This window comes from Octodon degus, unplaced genomic scaffold (genome assembly GCF_000260255.1).
Source record: "Octodon degus isolate 3935 unplaced genomic scaffold, OctDeg1.0 scaffold00177, whole genome shotgun sequence".
Classification (NCBI taxonomy): Eukaryota; Metazoa; Chordata; class Mammalia; order Rodentia; family Octodontidae; genus Octodon; species Octodon degus.
Genome location: NW_004524753.1, coordinates 815,072 through 833,183, shown reverse-complemented (window position 1 = coordinate 833,183; position 18,112 = coordinate 815,072). Strand labels below are relative to the sequence as shown.

Genomic DNA, 18,112 nt, shown 5'->3' with positions numbered 1-18,112 from the left:
ACATGCCTGATCTCATCTGAAAGTATAATTGATAAAGAGTCAGTCTCCAAAATATATAAGGAATTCAAACTCAATAACAACAAAAAAGAAATACTCTGATGAAAAATGGGCCGAAGACCTAAATAGATATTTCTCAATAGAAGACATACAAATGGCTATTAGATATATGCGGGGGGGGGGAGCTCAGTATTGATTACAAGTAACAGGGAAATGCAAATGAAAACCACTATAATAACTGATATCATCTCATGCCAGTTAGAATGATACTACCAAAAAACTCAAAAGATAACAAGTGTTGGTAAGGGTATGGAAGGAAAATATCTTACACGCTGTTGGTGGAAATATAAATTTTCAGCCATTGTAGAAAAGACTGTGAAGATTTCTTAAAAAATTAAAAATAAACTGCTGTATGATCCAGCATCCCACTACTGGGCATGAAAACAAAGGAAATGAAATCAGCAGGTGGAAGAGATACTTTTCTTTGGGAAGAGATACTTGATGTCTGATTTTGTTGTAGTACTGTGCAGCATGACCAACAAATGGAATCAACCCAGGTATCTTTGGAATTAATCTCCAATTCTACCTCTTTCCTGATATGCCTATACTGATTTTCTGTTTCTTCTTGAGTCACTTTCAATAGCTATACCTTTTTAGGAATGTATTCTTTTCATTTGGGTTATTAAATTTCTTGTCATGCAGTCATTCATAGTCTCTTGATTTTTATTCCTATAAGATTGTTACTGATGGATGATCCCCTTTTTACTCTTAATTTTGTTAATTGCAGGTTTTTATCTTTTTCTATTTTTTGTTGGTTTCTGGGTAAAGAGCTGCCAATTTTGTGAATGGTTTCTAATAATCAGCTTTTAATTTTATTAACTTACTCCATCTTTTTTTCTTTTTTGGTACCAGGGATTGAACTCAGGACCTTGAGCATGCCAGTCAGGAGCTTATGCCACTGAGCTGTCTCTCCTGCCCTACTCCATCATTTTTGCTTTTTCTGTTTCACTTACTTCCACCATAGTCTTTATTATTCCATCCCTCTGCTTTCTTTAGGCTTTGCTTACAATTATGTTTCAAGTTTCTTAAGTGGACAAGTTAGATTACAGATTTGAAATCTTTCCTCTTTCATAATCTAGTAATTTACATCTATGAATTGAGTTGGATCTCATAAGTTTTGTTATATTGTATTATTTTTTATGTTCATCTCAAAGTATTCTCTGATTTTCTTATTTATTTTCTTCCTTTATCCCACTGGTTATTTAGAAATTTGTTGCTTAATTTTGTATATTTATGAATTTTCCAAATTTATACTTATATTACATTATAAGTAGAGAGCATACTTCATATTATTTCAATTCTTCTACATTTATCATGCTTATTTCAATGCTTAATGCACGCTGCATCCTGGAGAATATTTTATCTGTCCTTGAGAAAAATATGCTTTCTGCAGTTGTTGGGCTGTGTATTCTATAGAGATATGTTAGGTCTAGTTGGCTTGGGTAGTTATTAAATCCTTCTTTTTAAATGTTTTTCTCTGTCTGGGGAGATAGGTCAGCATTCTAAGCACCTGTCTGGCAAGCACAAGGACCTGGGTTCGATCCCTGGTACCACATGTTGTGTGGCCCCAGAACCCCAGGTGCACTGTGCCAGCCACCAAAATCAGGTGTGGTAGAGCATGCCTGTAATCCCAACACTGGGAAGGCTGAGACAGGAGGATCATGAGTCCGAGCTGTGTAGTGAGTTCTTGTACCAAATTAAATTAAATAAATGATTTAAAGGTTCTTCTCAATTACTCTATTGAATAATCAAAATGTGATACTGAAATCAACAACTACCTCTATTCAATTCTCTATTTCTCACTGAAGTCTATGAATTTTTGCTTTGTGTATCTCAAGGATCACTCTTAGATCTGCATGTGTTAATTTCTCTTATTGGACTGGCCCCCTAATCATTTAGAAATATCCTTCTTTGTTTGTAAATTTTTAGGAAGAGGGTAAGGTGAGGTTAAGTTAAAACACTAAGCTAAACCCAGCCTAGGACCATGCAGCATTCTGAATTTATATTCTAATCCAACTATTTAGTCAAAGAACAAGGTAAGTTCCCTGTACTTGCAGGATCAGCTTCCTTTCTGAATAAAAGGCTGTTGTGTATTTCAAAAGGAACCATACACAACAACACCAAGTGCTGCTGAAGATGTAAAGTAACTGAAACTCTTACCCCTTGCTGGTGGGGATGCCCTCGGGAAATTAAAATTTATTTCCTCCCTAAAACCTATACGTGCATTTTCTTTTTCTGGTACCGGAGATTGAACTCCAGATTTGTCAGGCAAGCACTTACCCTACTGAGTTATCTTCCCAGTCCTACGTGAATGTTCAAGCAGTTTTATTCATGTCAGCGAAACCTAGGGGAGAAATGTCCCTCAACTTGCATAAAGGTAAGCAAGGCAGAGTACAACCACACAGTGGAATTGTGTTTAAAAATAAGAAAGGACAAGCTACTGATGTTCTAATAACAAGGATAAATCTCAATGCTTCATGCTAAGGGAAAGAAGTTAACTCACATGATTGAATGATATTATTTCAGTCAGTCACAAAAGACTGATGAACTATCTACATGCTGTGCGAGGAAATGCCTAGGTTACCAAAGGGTGGGTGACAAGGCAATATGAAATGTTGGGGGGAGGGTGATGTAAGTGTTCAGTACTCAATTGTGATTGTTTCATGATTTTATATTCTTGTCAAAACTTGTAGAACTACTCAATAAGTCTTTTTTTAAATGTATTTGGCACAGTGTCACTCTATGCTGCTCAGACTTGTACTGATCCTCCTGTTTTCAGCCTCCTCAGGGCTGAAATTACAGGCCTTCACCACTATTCCCAGTCTGGGTGGCCTGCTAAGCGTGCCCAGGGGTGGGGCCTGCGCTGCATGTGGTGCTGGGGATGCAACCCTCATACCTGCACTTACTTAAGCAGGCACTTAGTCTGCTGAGCTATCTCACTGGCCCAAAACTATATTATAATAAGGACAAATTTATTATACATATATATCTTATACACTGAATTAAAAATAAATAGATCTAAAAAGGATAGGAAAAAAAAGTTATATCATTCCCTACACACAAAAATCCTGACGAGGTCCTGGTCATTTCTAAGGCAGCCAGCTCCCACCCTGCAGGAGGCTGTTTGGGTCAGATTCCCAACTTCCCTCTGTTTAATGAAGACCTTTGGACTTCCAGATAGCTCTGCTGAATGGCATCTTAGAACTGGTCCAGTTTCAGTCATGGCTTTGTGCCGGGTTCATTGTTTCCTAAGAACATTTTACGACCAGCAATCCCAACCTTTGATGCACATTGTAGGCAAGAACCCCTGGAAGGCTGTAGCTATTGTAAGATGTTAAGTGATGTGCTAGCATTCTTTGAGCCTCTGTGAAAACATGTCATCACATCCTGTTCTGATTCTATCTATAGAGATCCCTCCCTGGGTGGCTGAGCTTTGATTTTTGTACAGGTGGAGACCCCTTCAAGCAGGATTAAAACACCATTAATGAAAGCTCATGGAGATGTGTTGGATACAGCTCACAAACCCTTGAGTCTTCATTTTTTTAAAAAATAATATCTTAAAAGGCCCTTTTTAGGGTAGTTAGGTGCTTGTTTGACTAGATCTTTGAAATTTATATGGAAAGACAACCAGCCAAAGAGAGGTCAAAAACAGGAAGGCAAGTGGCACTAACTGGCAAGGGAAAATGGAGATCTTAAAGGTACTAGAGGAAAGTGTTCAGCTCAGCTCCGATTACCCATGGTCTGTGGAGGGCAGACTTCCTTTGAGGAGGGGTTTCAGCCTGGCTCCCTTTCAGCGTAAGGCTCAGGGAAGATGCTGGGGCCAACCTGGCTTCCCTTCCCAGGGAAGAAGGTACATTAACTGCCAGGCTTCATCATCTTACTGTCTTGAGCTTTCCTCCAGGAGCAAGCTTAAGATTTCTGGTCACTGTTTGCTCTTGGGGTTCGATGAGGAAAAGAAATCCCTGAAGACTTTGAGGAGGAGAGAGAAGCTGCAGGTGGAATCCTGAGCTGTCTGAAGCCCTTTTCACTGCTTTACTTGGCTCATTCTGTCCAGCGCAAAAGCCTCTGGGGAAGGAGGGCTGCCCTCCCGGAGTGAGGTATGTGAGGAGCCGCCCTGCAGCTTTGGGGCTCCTCAGGGAAGCTGCACTCTGGAGTAGGTAAGCGATCTGCAGATTGTGAATGGACTGTTGCTTGGAAGAGACCCGTCTGCATCCACAACTTCAGCAGAGATGAATAGCTGTATGTATAAGCAGATGAATCGCTGGGGCTTTGGTACGTGCGCGCTTGCGTGTTTGTGTGTATGTGCGCGCGCGTGCTCATGGGTGTGCACTGGGGACTGGGAGCTGTATGATGCAAATGTCAGAGGGTAAACCAGCCCCTGAATAAGTTACCATTTAAAATACAGCTGCCTGGACCATTGCGTCACCTGCTAGCTACGCAACGTGACCGGAAAGAGGAACTCCACGATGCTGGGAGATGCACTCTGAGCCTGGCAATCAGCAATTTTCCTTCTAGTAGAGGCTGTGGTTGGCCAAGGATTTTACAGAGCAGCATGGAATCTTTAAAGGTCCCTAAGGACTGGCCAAATAGCTCAGCGGATTAAAGCGCCTGCAAGCAAGCTCAGTGGCCAGCTTTCGATCCCTTGGCCTGCCGTGATGGCCCCACCCCCGGGTGTGCGATGAGATGGTGATTGAGACTGGGCGCGGTGGCTGTAGTCCCAGCTCTAGGGAGGCTGTAAACAGGTGGGTCACTACAAGTCTGATCTAATAGTGAGACCCTGAACACCCTGTAGCCCTCCCCTAAAATACAAAATAAATAGCCCTAAGCGACAGTGTCTCATTTCTGACAGCTGCAGAGCACCTTCCATGTTCCCTGACTTTCTCTGGCTCTCTCTTCTCAGTCAGGTAGACAGAGCTAGCACAGACCACTGCGGGAGGACTGCCGGCTGGGGTGGCTACATGCAGATGGCAAAGCATTTAGCTACGAAGCCAAGGAAAGGATGGCTGGGCAGTGTCCTCCAATTCTCCCATTTGTTTTGTCACCCTCTGTATCGTTGGTCCTTTTCCCAGTGTGACCCATTCATCCCTTAAGGGGACTTCAAGTACTTTTATCCTTCGTTCAATTTCACTCCCGCTTAATATTGCATCCACAATGCACCTGTGACATGTTTTGTTTATGCCCTATTTCCCACTAGTAAGAACCGTGCATGTGTGGGCTTTTATAGTTTTAAATTAGGAAACATTTAACCTTTTCTGTTTCCATAAGAATACTGGTAAGAAACACTGAGCTGTGTTTCAGACTGAATTGTGTTCCCTCAGAACTTTTACGCTGTAAAGGGTGAAGCTGTAATGCTCATTGTGACTGCATTTTGGGGACAAGACCTTTAAGGAGGAAACTCATGTTAATTAAGGTCAAAATGATGAGATCTGGATCCACCTAGACTAGTGTCCTTAAAAGGAAAGAAAGTGGTGCCGGGAGTGTGTATATGCACACAGAATGGGACCCATGAGGACACAGCCAGGAAAGCAGTCCCAGAAGGTACCATATCTGTCGCTAGCCCCCTTCAGAAGCGTGAGAATCAGTTTCTGCTACTTATATCGCCTGATGTGTGCTCTTTGTTACGCAGCCCTGGCAGACAAATACTTTGCTTGTGATCCATCCTGCTAAGTGCTTGCCATTATTATTTCTTTTTAATACCTTAGCAAAGTCTATGTGATTGATCATAATTTACAGAGGTAGAAACAGTGGAAACAGTGGTGTCTCAGTTACTTTGCATTCATTGCTGGGACAAAATACACAACACGCAAAATTAAGGAAAGAAAGGTTTATTTAGCTCACAGTTGGTGGAGGTTTCAGTCCATACTCATCCACTAGCTCTCAGACAAATGGCAGCAGTTCATGGGGGCAGAAAACAATCAAAAGCAGAGGAGGAGCAGCAGCTGCGGCATCTGTCAAGCTTCTCTGCTGACTGTGAGGACTCCAAGAATGTGTCTGCGTTGATCAAGCTCCTCCAAGGAAGTGGGGTGCTGAAGCCTTCCTCAACCCCTTTATATGCCCTTTAAGTACTCAGTCACTCTGCGGCAGGGACCCACCCTAAGTGGGTCCCTAGGGCGGGCTTCAGGGAATCGCTGAGCGGATCCAGCCAAGTTGACACACAGTGTATCAACCACTACAAGCGGTAACATAGCTACTAAGTGCTGGGATTTGAACTTAGGTCTGCTGGCTGCAGAATTCTTCCATTTAAGTTTGGCATTAGACTGCTTCAAAAGGAAGTGAGCAGCTGCTGTTGGAGAGGGCTGGTTCCACTAGGGACGGGTGGCCACGGACCGAGTAGTGGGCCCCAGAAAGGAATGTCATGCCCCACTAGCTGGGACGTACAGATATTCCCTTATATGGTAGTGAAAGGAATATCACCTTCTATAGCAAAAGTCGTGATGCTTTTTGAGAGGAGGGGCTTATCTTGGTTTATCTTGGAAGAAAGAAAAGGCAGCCACACAGAAGAGAAGGCAAGGTGAAAACTGTGACTGGGAAAGAGACTGCCACAAGCTAAGGAATGCCAACAGCCTCCAAAACTGTGAGGAGACCCATTTCTGGTAGGGAACCCACCCCACTTACCATATTTGGTCACCACGGCCACGGTCAATGAACACCTTAGGTATGCCCAGGACTGGGTACCCAGCATCTGCCCCTGGAATCACCCGACTCTGAAGTCACCAACACTTTAAAGAGTCTGAGCCTTGATCATACCACGAAGCAGCTAAAGCCCAACTTCCCAGCCGGAGCTCAGCATCCAGAAGCGCAGAGCCCTCCATGGGAGCCTGTGGCCCGGGGCAGCCCCCCTGCCTTTCTCTGTTTAGACCCCGAAGGCTCCCAAAGTCTGTGATTCGCGCAGAACAGAACTCTGCGCTCCCTGCCATCGTCTCCTCCCAAAGCCTCAAGAACCAGGATGAACAGGAGAAAACCAGTACTGTGCAGAGCCCCAATGGTCGGTCCTGGGGTTCTTCCTGGACCGCGGAAGGAAAGGAGTTTCAGGGGCAAGGGAAGAGGCCTGGCTGCGGCAGGCAGCGGGTGGAAGTGAAACCACCCGGGAGGTCTGAGGAGGCTTCAACAACATTGGATCGGACAACCGAGGGTGGAGGGGGGCCGGGAGCCCACGGAGGCACCTGTGAAAATAGCAAATACTTGCGCCAGAGACTGTCCACATCCTGCCCTGGCTCCCGCAGGGTTCCTGCAGAGGCAAGGATCAGAGGGCTAGGGTGATGTGTCTCCCACGATGTCAGCGTCCCTGAGGGCCCATCAGGAATTTGAAAGAGAACCAGCTCAGGAGCTGCAGCAACGACATCTGAAAAAGGCTTATGAGAGAGGCAGAGGGAGCAATAGTCAGATTATCATTCCCCAAGATATGGTTTTAACCTCTGCCCCTCCAGCCTGCCCGGCCTGGAGACCCGAGGAGCCCAGAAACTTCTCTAAGCAGGAGGGGTGGGAGGAAGGGAGGGGTGGGGGCAGGGTCCCTGCCAGGCGCCGGCTCTGCTCCACCACGCAGCTGACAGACACTTGAGAATGTTCCTTCCCAAGCCCGTATCCTGCTGGTTCGGGGCAAAGTGTGCAGCTTTCCCACCAGGATCAGTGAGGAAATGGCCTGGTTTGGACTCAAACAGACTGATTTGTTTTCCCAACAAGGCCTGAGCTTAGCTCAGGGAGCCCCATGATGCCCGCTTTTTCAGGGTGCCGCTGCCTCTCCCTCCCTCGCCGAGAACACATCTCTCAGTGTCTGTAAGGCTTCTGCTTCTTGTTTGACATCTCTTATTTACAAAGCAAACAGAATGTTCCTTTTAACACACATCATGCTAAGTTTATTAATGCAGAAAACAATCCCAGGGGGCCGACCCGGGGGACCCTTGAAACCTGCCAGCACAAACTCTTCAAACACTCAGCCCGTCAGATCCTCGAGGACAATATTTCACACAATGGAGTAAAAATAATATTTTTCTTTGGGCCTTTCCAACCGCTTTTGTGGCGAGCAGACAGAAATTATTTTCTTATTCTGCTCCCAGAGCAGAAATCTGGGCGAAGCAGCGTTTATTTGTTTAACACAATGATTTCATCCTAAATGTCTCGACAGCAAATAGTTGGTGGTTTAATAAAGGGCCTTTGAAAGGAGGCTGGAGCTGGGGAAATGTACGGCATGTGGCTGTCAGGGGCCGCGGCCACGGGCTGCTGAGACCGTGCCCCCTAGGCCTGTTGGGGTGTTTGGAGGGTCATGGCATGGGATTGCCCCACCCCCACAACAGTTTGCGCTGCTTCCATTTCAGAGAGGGAAGAGACTGACCCTGCAGTCACGAAGGCTAGACCATCCCCAAGGCCAGCCCTGCCAAATGCAGAACCTACAAGCAGACACTCAACCCTTGTGCAATGAAGAGGCCTTGTGTGTTCATTTCTGCCTTCCCCTGATTAAAAGTTTATGCCCTGTGTCAACCAAAAGTCAGCTTCTGTGCTGATGCCAACCTGGATTCCTGCAGACAAGGCTCTGATTAGGAGGAAGGAGGGGGCAACAGGACCAGCTCAAACCAGAGGGCTCCGCCAATGCACACCCAGCCTTACTCCAGCCAGCCAGGACTGGTGGAGCCTTCCAACGTTGAGTTAGAAGTCTTAGCAAAAACTCAAAAGGACTCCCTTGCATTTTGCTTCCTTTCTTCAAAATGGAATGAACAGAGCACAGAAGAGCCAGGAGAATGTGGCAATCGTTAGAACAAACACCCAGGGGCTCTGATCAGCAGAGCCTAGCCCTTCATTTCGCAGAGAGGAGGGCACCAGAGAGGGGCAGTTGGTGATGCAGCTGAAGGCACACAGGTGTCAGAGGCAGAACTGTGTCTGAAACCCTATTTCCTATCCCCAGGGTGCAGCAGGAAAGAGCCCAGTCTAGCTTTGCATCCAACAAGAATGAAGAGCCGAATTACAGGTCTTGTTTTCGGCAATTGTGATTTGGATGGAACATGCAATTTGGTTCTTGGTGACTGGGAGTCGGTCTGCAAGTCTGCAGAGTGGCTCAGACTTTTATTTTTAAAACATGTCATGGTGGTATCCAAACAGGCTTCTTAAGTTATGCATTGTTGCTGTTATCGATGGTGGTGCTGGGACCTCTCTGTCTCCTGCTATGGTGTAGCGGGAGTTATTTGACAGGTAACTTCAAGAGGGACCAGTGGTAGGGAGTGTTGGATGAAGGTTGGATGCCCAGTACACAGACATGAGCAGAGAGAGAAGCCTGAAAAGAATGACAGGAATGTCCTGCTGCAGGCCTCCCTGGCCCTTGACTTTTGCTCAACATGTGTACTGCACATCTGCTTCTTATGGTGGGTGGAGAAATTTTAATAATCTGAAAGATAAGATTAATATGCTCAAGTTCTGTGTGGTTTCAATCCCTAACATGAGCAGCCATTTTTGGCTATGCTTAAGATGAACAACCTGTGGACAGGTTGCAGTAACCTTGATATTTTTACTTGCGTTAATTTTTCTGATATAGTTGCTTTTGTTTCCTGCCAAGAGGTTTTCACTTGGTAGCCACTGGCTTGCAGCAAGCAGGTATCTCTTGTGCTTTCTACCTCCTTCCACAGACTTGTTGAGAATTAAGACAGACCGGGCACAAGCACAGAAAGGGTAGATAGATCCATGATGGGGATTCTAAAAAGGAAAAATGAAAAGGAATTAGATGAGAAGGGTGGAGAACTTCCAACGTCTCAGCATAGAATGCCTTCCCAAGGTGGTCCTGTCCCTTGCTTACAGGACAATAGAAAGACAGTTAGTTATTCTCCAGCTGTGCCACAGCCTCTTGTTTCCAAACCCAGAGGAGCACCCAGGGTTTCCAGTCATTGTGGATGTGGTAGCTTAGAACGTAAGATTTAGTTTGCACAGTCTGTCTTTCAATTCACTTTCTCCTGTTCTACAATTCTGCTCTTCTATGAAAATAGCTCTTGGTGGTTATTTGCTGACTATGTTTCCTCTAAATCACAGAATGTGTCTTCCTTATTTTATCACAAACTCTGGGACTGTCACTTCTTGAGAGTTGAGAGTACACTATTTTACACATTTCAAGAAATGTGTTTTTACCTTTCCTTCAGAAATGTGGACAACACTGGCCTCTTGATGCAAAACTAAAGCAAATAAATCAAGTCAAGTTTGCCAGTGTTACCTGTGGATGCAGTGCAGTACCATCACTAAAGATCCATCAGTTTGGGACAGGAGAGCTGCTAATGGAACTGCCTCCTCGTGTCTCCAGTGTCTGTATTCTCACTGGGCTTGGCTACTACCCTCCCAGAAAGCTAACTGTCACTTGTCGAAGGACAAGCTCTTGCTGGCCGGATTCTGCTTAGCACACACACTTTGAAATCAATTGTATTGTCATTACATAGATGCCCATGTGAAAATTTAGAATCCAGGCCCTTGTTTTGTGCATTTCCGAGATGAAACATTACATAAGATTTGCAAAACAGGGCCTTAGAAAATAATCAGAGTCGACTGCGGGGAGGCTGGACACTGTTTGCTTTTGGTTCTTTCTGAATAAGGAGATCTTTGCTGATAGCATACACGCTGACATGCAAAAGCAATGCTCTCTGCAGGTTATGGGCACTCTGTGGGAGTATCCAGTGGATACCGAAGGCTGGGGCAGGGCTGTTTGTGAAGGGAAATTGATACCTGTCAAGGAGAGTTGTTTTCGGCTTTGGAGGAGAATATTGGAAGTTCCATTTTCATTCTCCCCACGCCTTCTCCGTCCCAAGCTTCCCACTCATTGCTCCAGTTCTCAGCATGTTGGGGCCAAAGACCAGCGAGGAGTTTCATGGGCAGCTCAGTGTGATGTGTTTGTTTTCATCACCCAAGTGCGAGTTTCACCCTAGCACACTCTGGGTACTTTTTTTTTTTTTTTTTTTAAGGGAGAATTTCCAAAAGGGATGACTTTATTTTGTAACTCATAGAAGGTAAGGGGATCCTTTCTGAAATATTTGTTTTGGACCACAGAGTGCGACCTGACAGACAGGCCTGGTCATCACTTTCACTTTACAGAACTTCATGTCTTGGGGCTTTGTGAAGTTATCTAGCCAGCCTGTGTGTTTCCAGCCTAAGCAGTTCCTCGCGGAGGTGAACAGAAGAGCTTTTATTTTAACCCAGTACGGCATGTATTCCGGACATGCGCACATAAATGACGTCATGGGTTGGGGATCCTGAGCAGATCACACCACTGTAACACCTGGCCTGAAGTAACTCACCTTCTAAATCAAAAGCAGCTAGGCAGCAGGCTTCTCCCCAAGCCTCAAAGTGCTACTAAACATAATAAAGTCTCCTTTACTTATCATCAAATCATTTAAAGCTTTTAATATTCTTTTTATGACATGTCATATCTACCACAGGTTAAAAGAGGCCTCCCAAACAAAACAATAACATTGAGTGAAAACTTACATATAAAGTCTCTCTCTGCTAGAAAAGTTAGTTTTGGCCACTAAACAACAGATTTTATGGGTTCCTATAAAATCATGACTATTTCTTAGCAGTTGGATTTTCCAAACCTTGTAATGAAACTCTTGCTTACACTAGATCTTTCAAGCACCAAATGAATGATTTTGGCTTCAGAGAACATGAGGTAGACATGCTTTTCTCTTTTTCCTGTTGTTAATGCCCCTGAACGTTAGATATGCAACTACATAAGAAAACTATAGAGAACAGAGAAAAGAAGGATAGGAACACCCAATGCATGACATGGAGACCGGTCCTCTGCCTTTCTTTGGCCTCACATGTACTAGACGTGGAGCTGAAGAAGCCAGTTACCAAGAAGTACCAAGGGGTACAGAGCCAGAATGGCTTAACAAAAACTAGTGGAGTAGCACAACAGGAACTTAGGTAATCGTCACTCTATACCACCCAAACACCAAAGAAAAAAATGGTACCCTTATCCTAGCATGACGAAAAGTACTGAGCGTCCCACTCTCCCAAGGCTGTAATGGGAAACCCCAATCCCCTGGTGTGACAGAGTCAGAAGAGGCTGAATTGGGGGACAGGACCTTTATTCCTACACATTGGAGATGAGTGCTTCTGGCCGTGCCGTCCGTGGAGCCCATGTGCGGAGCTTAGATGTCCGTCTTCGCTTAGCTGCGCCAAAGTGTTCATTTGGGCACTGCTGGAGGAGGTCAAGGGAAGAGTCAGGACTGTCCCAACTGCCCTCTGATAGTGAGGTCACGCTACCTCAGTCTCAGTAGACACCACAAAAGGACCCAGAACATCTTCAGAGAAAGGGAAACTAAAAGAATTTCATTAGCAGACCTACTCTAAAAGAATGATTAAAAGGAGTGCTATAAAGAAAAAGAAGGTAATAACAAGGGAACCTTGGAATGAGAGTAGGGGTATGATTTTAAAAATAAGTAATAAAGTGCATTTTCCTTCTTTGGTGAATTTTTGAATTACGTTTCATAGTTAAGAAAAATTACAACAATATCTGATGGGGTTTTATTTTACTATTACTATTCATTTAATGTATTTGATTGTTGCAGGGTCTTACAGCTCAGACTCACGGTGATCATCCTGCTTTCAGCCTCCCCAGTGCTAGGATTACAGGCACATGCCACTACACCCAGACTCTGGCTGGCTCAGCCCACCCTAGGGAGCAGGGCTGGAGCAGCACATGGTGCAGGGGATGAACCACAGTCCCTGCACTTGCCTAAGCTTGCCTAAGCAGGTGCTTTAGTCTGCTGAGCTACCTTGCCAGCCCTGATGTGATTTTAAATTATAGAGGAGAAATATTTTTTTAATTTTATTTATTTTTTTCTTTTTTCTTTTTTCAAAATTTTATTGATAAACAGATAGCAATGAGACAGTTTCAAACCAAATCGGTAGTACAGCTTCAACAACCAACGCACTGCATATATTCTTCTTAGTGGTTAATTACTGTACAAGATGCGGACTTGAGATCCTATTTATAAACACCATTAGAACAAATCATTCTATTCATTAAGAGAATGTAACTTTATATCTATCCTAACCACTTTGAATACACAGATACAAAATGGACATTCATCTGTATACCCCTTTTTTTCTAAGTTCCGTTATTTGAGTATTATAGGTGTGTAAACTCAGCAAAATATTCTAAAAGAGTCCAGTAGCCCATAATAGCATTGGGTCTTCTGTTTAACTGGCAATGTCAGAAATTATTGACCTGAGTCCCCCACAGCTCAACCTAACATCATGGCTTTACTTCTTATATTTTGTCTTCATACTTTTCTACTGGATGGTTAAGACCAAGGTAAAGCAGGACCTATGCAACAAGAGTTGTAGCTTTTGGGTCTGAGAAGGTCAGTGAAATCCCCTCAGTATTTATCCTGAGATCCTGTACCTCAGATTGTAGAACCTTTGTCAGTGTCAGCCATGTGGATGAGTCACGGCCATTGCTTGGCCAATGTGCTCTCAGTGAAAGCCTGAGAGAGTGTTTTCTCTAGAGGAGAAATATTTGAGATAACTAAATGATAAATGAGTGAAGGAACATAAAGGCACATGAAGTGTCTTAGCCCCTTAGTGCTGCTATGACAGAGCACAACACATTGCCTGCAGTCCACAGAAGTTCACTGGCTCAGAGTTCTAGAACTGAGACATCGAACATCAACGCCGGCCTCTGGGGAGAGCTTCCTTCTGCACTGTAACACAAGGGAAGGACACAGAGAAAAGAACAGGAAAGGATGAGTACATCAGCAGTGACAAATTCACTCCTGGAATGGCAGTATCAGTCTATGCTGTAAAGGTTCCCTGATGACTCAAACGCCTTGGGAGAGTCCCCTCTCTGGATACTGTCACAATGGCAATTAAATCTCAACCTCAGTTTTAGAAGGCACAAACATTAAAACCATAGCATGGAGTCTATACTTCACTTGAGCTGGTAAAGCAATGGTAGAAGTAGACAGTGACTTACTACGTATGTGAACTTATGCAAAGATACTCATGCTGCTGAACTTGTACGAAGAAATGCGCTCAGAGACACAGTAGATGAATCATCATGGAATTTGATGGAATTTCCATCAAATGTGGAAAGAGATAAGTAGCCCACATGAAAGCTGGAAAAAGAAGCAAAAACAAAGAAACAAAACCCCAGAAAACAAAAACAAAATTGGAGACTCACCTATTTGTGATTATACTAAATGCAAATGGTCCCAATAAAGCACCTAGAAGGCAGATCATAATTGAATGGATTAAAAATAAACTTGACCTTGCTATGTTCTGTCCATAAGAAATGTGCTTCAAAATAAGCCAGGATCAGAAAGTGAGTTATTACATGTTTTTATATGAGAATCTTTTTAAAAAAATTTCAAATATTTGGTACAGGATCTCACTACACAGCTCAGATTCATAGTGATCCTCCTATTTTCAACCTCACCAGTGCTGGGATTACAGGCATGTGCCACAATGCTCAGTCTTGGTGGCCCACTCTATGTGCCTGGGATTGGGGCTAGCACAGCATATGGTACTGGGGATTGAACCAACCCTGTCTTTGCAATTGCCAGGCAGGCACTTAGACTACTGAGCTATCTCCATGACCCATGAGGAATTTTTTTTAAAAGAGAGTTAAAGTAGAAGGTAGGCTATTACAGATGAAAAGGGTATCAACAGAAAGAAAGAGAAGAGGGAGAGAGAGTAATCATGGGTACACATCACTATGCCAAACAGACCTTTATTCAGCATCATTAGTATGTACTAATGAAATTTTAAAATTAAAAAAGAAATTTGCTTCAAATATGACAATATAGAGAGGTTGAAAATAAAAGAATGGAGGGGCTTGCCCATTAGCTTAAGTGTTTAAGTGCCTGCTGAAACAAAACAGTCAGGCTCAGGATGCTGTGGTTTGATCCCCTCATCCTCAAGCCAAACCAGACCTGCCCTGAAGGCATCCTGAGCATCTCCCCTCCAAAAAAGAAAAGAATGGAAAACATAGTGTGCAAACTAACCAGACAGACTCATAGTGAGCCTCCTGCTTTCAGCCTCCCCAGCGCTGGGAGTACAGGCGTACAACACCACACCCAGTCTCAATGACTGGCTCAGCATGCCCCAGGGGTGAGGTAGAGGTGGCATGTGATACAGGGGATTGAACCCAGGTCTCTGCGCTTGCCTTAGTAGGCACTTAGTCCACTGAGCTATCTCTCTAACTTGTAAACTAACCAGAGAAAAACAGAGAATACTAAATATGATAAGACTAAACTATAGGAGGATTATACAGCAAAAAAAATTACCTGAACAGGACATTATATAATGAAACAAGTGTCAGTGCATGAAAAAGATAAAGCGATCTCAAATACATGTGTACCCAAAAAACAGATGTCTAGAACATGCGAAACAAACTCTGTCAGGACTAGGAGAGAGAGGAAAGCCCACAATCGTAGGTGGGCACGTCAGCAGCCCTACCAACTGATACACATAGCTAGCAAGAATAAGGAATATCATCAACCAACAGACTCTAATTGACATTCATAAAACATTCCATCCAATGATAGTAGAAGGCACATCCTTTCAGGTGTGCCTTGGACATGGGTAAAATAAAGCATACGCGGGCTGTGAGACAGACCTCAACAAGTTTATATGAATTTAAATCAGACAGAATGTGGTCTCCAATTACGATGGAACCAGAATAGAACCCCGTAACAGAAAAATAACAGAAAAGCCTTCAAATCGTTAGAAACTAAACACTGAAATAGTTCATTGCTCCAAGAGGAAGTCTTAATGAAAACTAAGGGACAGAATTGGATGAAAACGGAAATATGTACCAAATTCTGTGAGATCTAAGGAAGCAGTACTAAGAAGCAGTCTTATGATATTATATATAATATTTCCCTGAAGATAACTCTGGGTCTTCCATTAATTTTTGTTCCAAAGGACACACTAGGGCTTCTTTTGCAGATGTCTTTTTTAAAATGTATTTAGTACAGGGTCTACAGGGTGTCACTACACAGATTGGACTAGTAGTGATCCTCCTGTTTTCAACCTCTCAAGCTCTGGGAATACCGGCACGCACCACCATGCCCAGTCCCAGGAGACTTATTTCTTATTTCTTCACATACAACAATCTACATTTATGCATGTACAAAAATCTACACATGGGGCCAGGGAGATGGCTCAGTAGAATAAGCGCTTCCCTGGCAAGGAAGGGTCTGAGTTCAATCCCTGGTTCCAAAAGAAAAAAAAATCTACACTTACTCATAACCAGAACTCTGCATTGATTCAAAGGTAGTTGTATCATCTGGAACATCATTGTGACTCTCCAACCTCAACTACTGGCCTGAATTGCTTGCAACTGCAGAACATTTAGCCCCAATCCCTCATGTCCAACCACAGAGCTTTCCTTAGAGGATCACTTCTTGTCCATGTTGCCTGCTCATAGAGCGTCGCTGCCACACACCATGTATTGAGTTATAATACTAGACACACCCACATCCATTCATTAGTAAGGGCTCATGTTGTTCATGTGTTGTGTCTGTACTCCGGGTGGTCATTCTGCAATAAGTATTGAGTGTATCTGTTTACATAGACATTTAACTGTCATCCTAAGGTGCCCACTTTGGTATTTACTAGTACTTCATTATAATTTATAGTATTATTTATTTTAAGTATTAATGTCAAAATATCATTTTTTTACATTTAGTTATATATTAATATCATTTTATAATTTAATACATCTTTCATATGTTGCACACGATGCTGTAGTAAGGCTTATTTACAAGTGTTCTGAAAAATCATGCTAGGGTTCACTTTCCAGTTAGATTTTAGTTTTGGGGAAATATGGTAAAATGGAAAAGAAGATAATTAGGAATAATCTAAAAAAAAGGAATAATCTAAGTTCTTACCCTAAGAGCCTAGAAAAAGAGAAAAATAAACACCATGTTCTGTGGAAATTCATGAAGCAATGCTGGGGAGAACCCCAAGGATGTAAGGATTAGTTTACTATTTGAAAACCGATCAAAGGAATCTACTACACTAATACAATTAAAAACAAAATCCAAATCACATGCATTTTCCAAAGCACAATAAAATAATCGGACAAAACTGAACATATATTAATGACAAAATAGAAAAAAATTGAAAGAAACTTTCTCAATTTGATAAACAGCACATACAAAAACACTTCCAGCCCACAATATATTTAACGGTGAAAAATTTAATGTTTTCCTTAGAATATGAAGAATAAGACTATAGCATCCACTTTTATCACTGTTGTTCAACACAGCTGCAGATGTCCTATCAATTGTGATTAGGCAAGAAAAGGAATTAAAAGCCACACTGATAGAAAAGAATAAATAAAACTATCCTATTTACAGATTACCGTATTTTCTGCATAGAAAGTCCCAAGAAATCTTCAAAAAATCTTTTAGCAGTAATAAGGTTGTAACATGCATTAGAAAAATAAAGTCCAACTGTGCATCCACCTATCAGCAATGAACAGGTGAATAAATGTTCAACAAAATTAAAACAGAACTCAGGAACTGGAATAGGGAGTTAAGGAGCAGTAGAGAAACATGGGAGCAGAGGTGGTGCAGAGCGCTTGGTTCTGAGCATCTCTGCAACCTGAGTCTGGTGAGGCTGTGGTGAATCCTCCGTAAAGAAGGTGGAGATCAGTTAAGAAACAGTCCAGGTAGCATTAGGAGCTCAGCTGACTCTTCAGGACTTTACAGGGTAGGGTTGGGAATGCAAGCCAGAATGCAAGCCAGAATCCTCTGGTGTGTTACTAGTTCCTGACAAAGCCAAATACATAACTTTGTCTAGCATAGCATAAGCCCCTTCCTCTTGCCTGAATCTAGGAATCCTGTGTTGCTGCAGGCCAAGATAGGCTTCTATCCCTTCTGTCCATTAATTTTCTAATAAGTTACATTCTTTGTTTGGAGGAGAAGGAGAAGAAGAGGAAGAGGAGAAAGAAGTGAAAGAAGAGGAGGAGGAGGAAGAAGAAGAAGAAAGAAGAAGAAGAAGAAGAAGAAGAAGAAGAAGAAGAAGAAGAAGAAGAAGAAGAAGAAGAAGAAGAAGAAGAAGAAGAAGAAGAAGAAGA

At 43.1% G+C, this 18,112-nt stretch overlaps 1 pseudogene; it reads left to right on the top strand.

The window, feature by feature from the left end:
- The window catches only part of LOC111813270, a 49,814-nt pseudogene that overhangs the window by 30,653 nt on the left and 1,049 nt on the right, over positions 1 to 18,112 (top strand).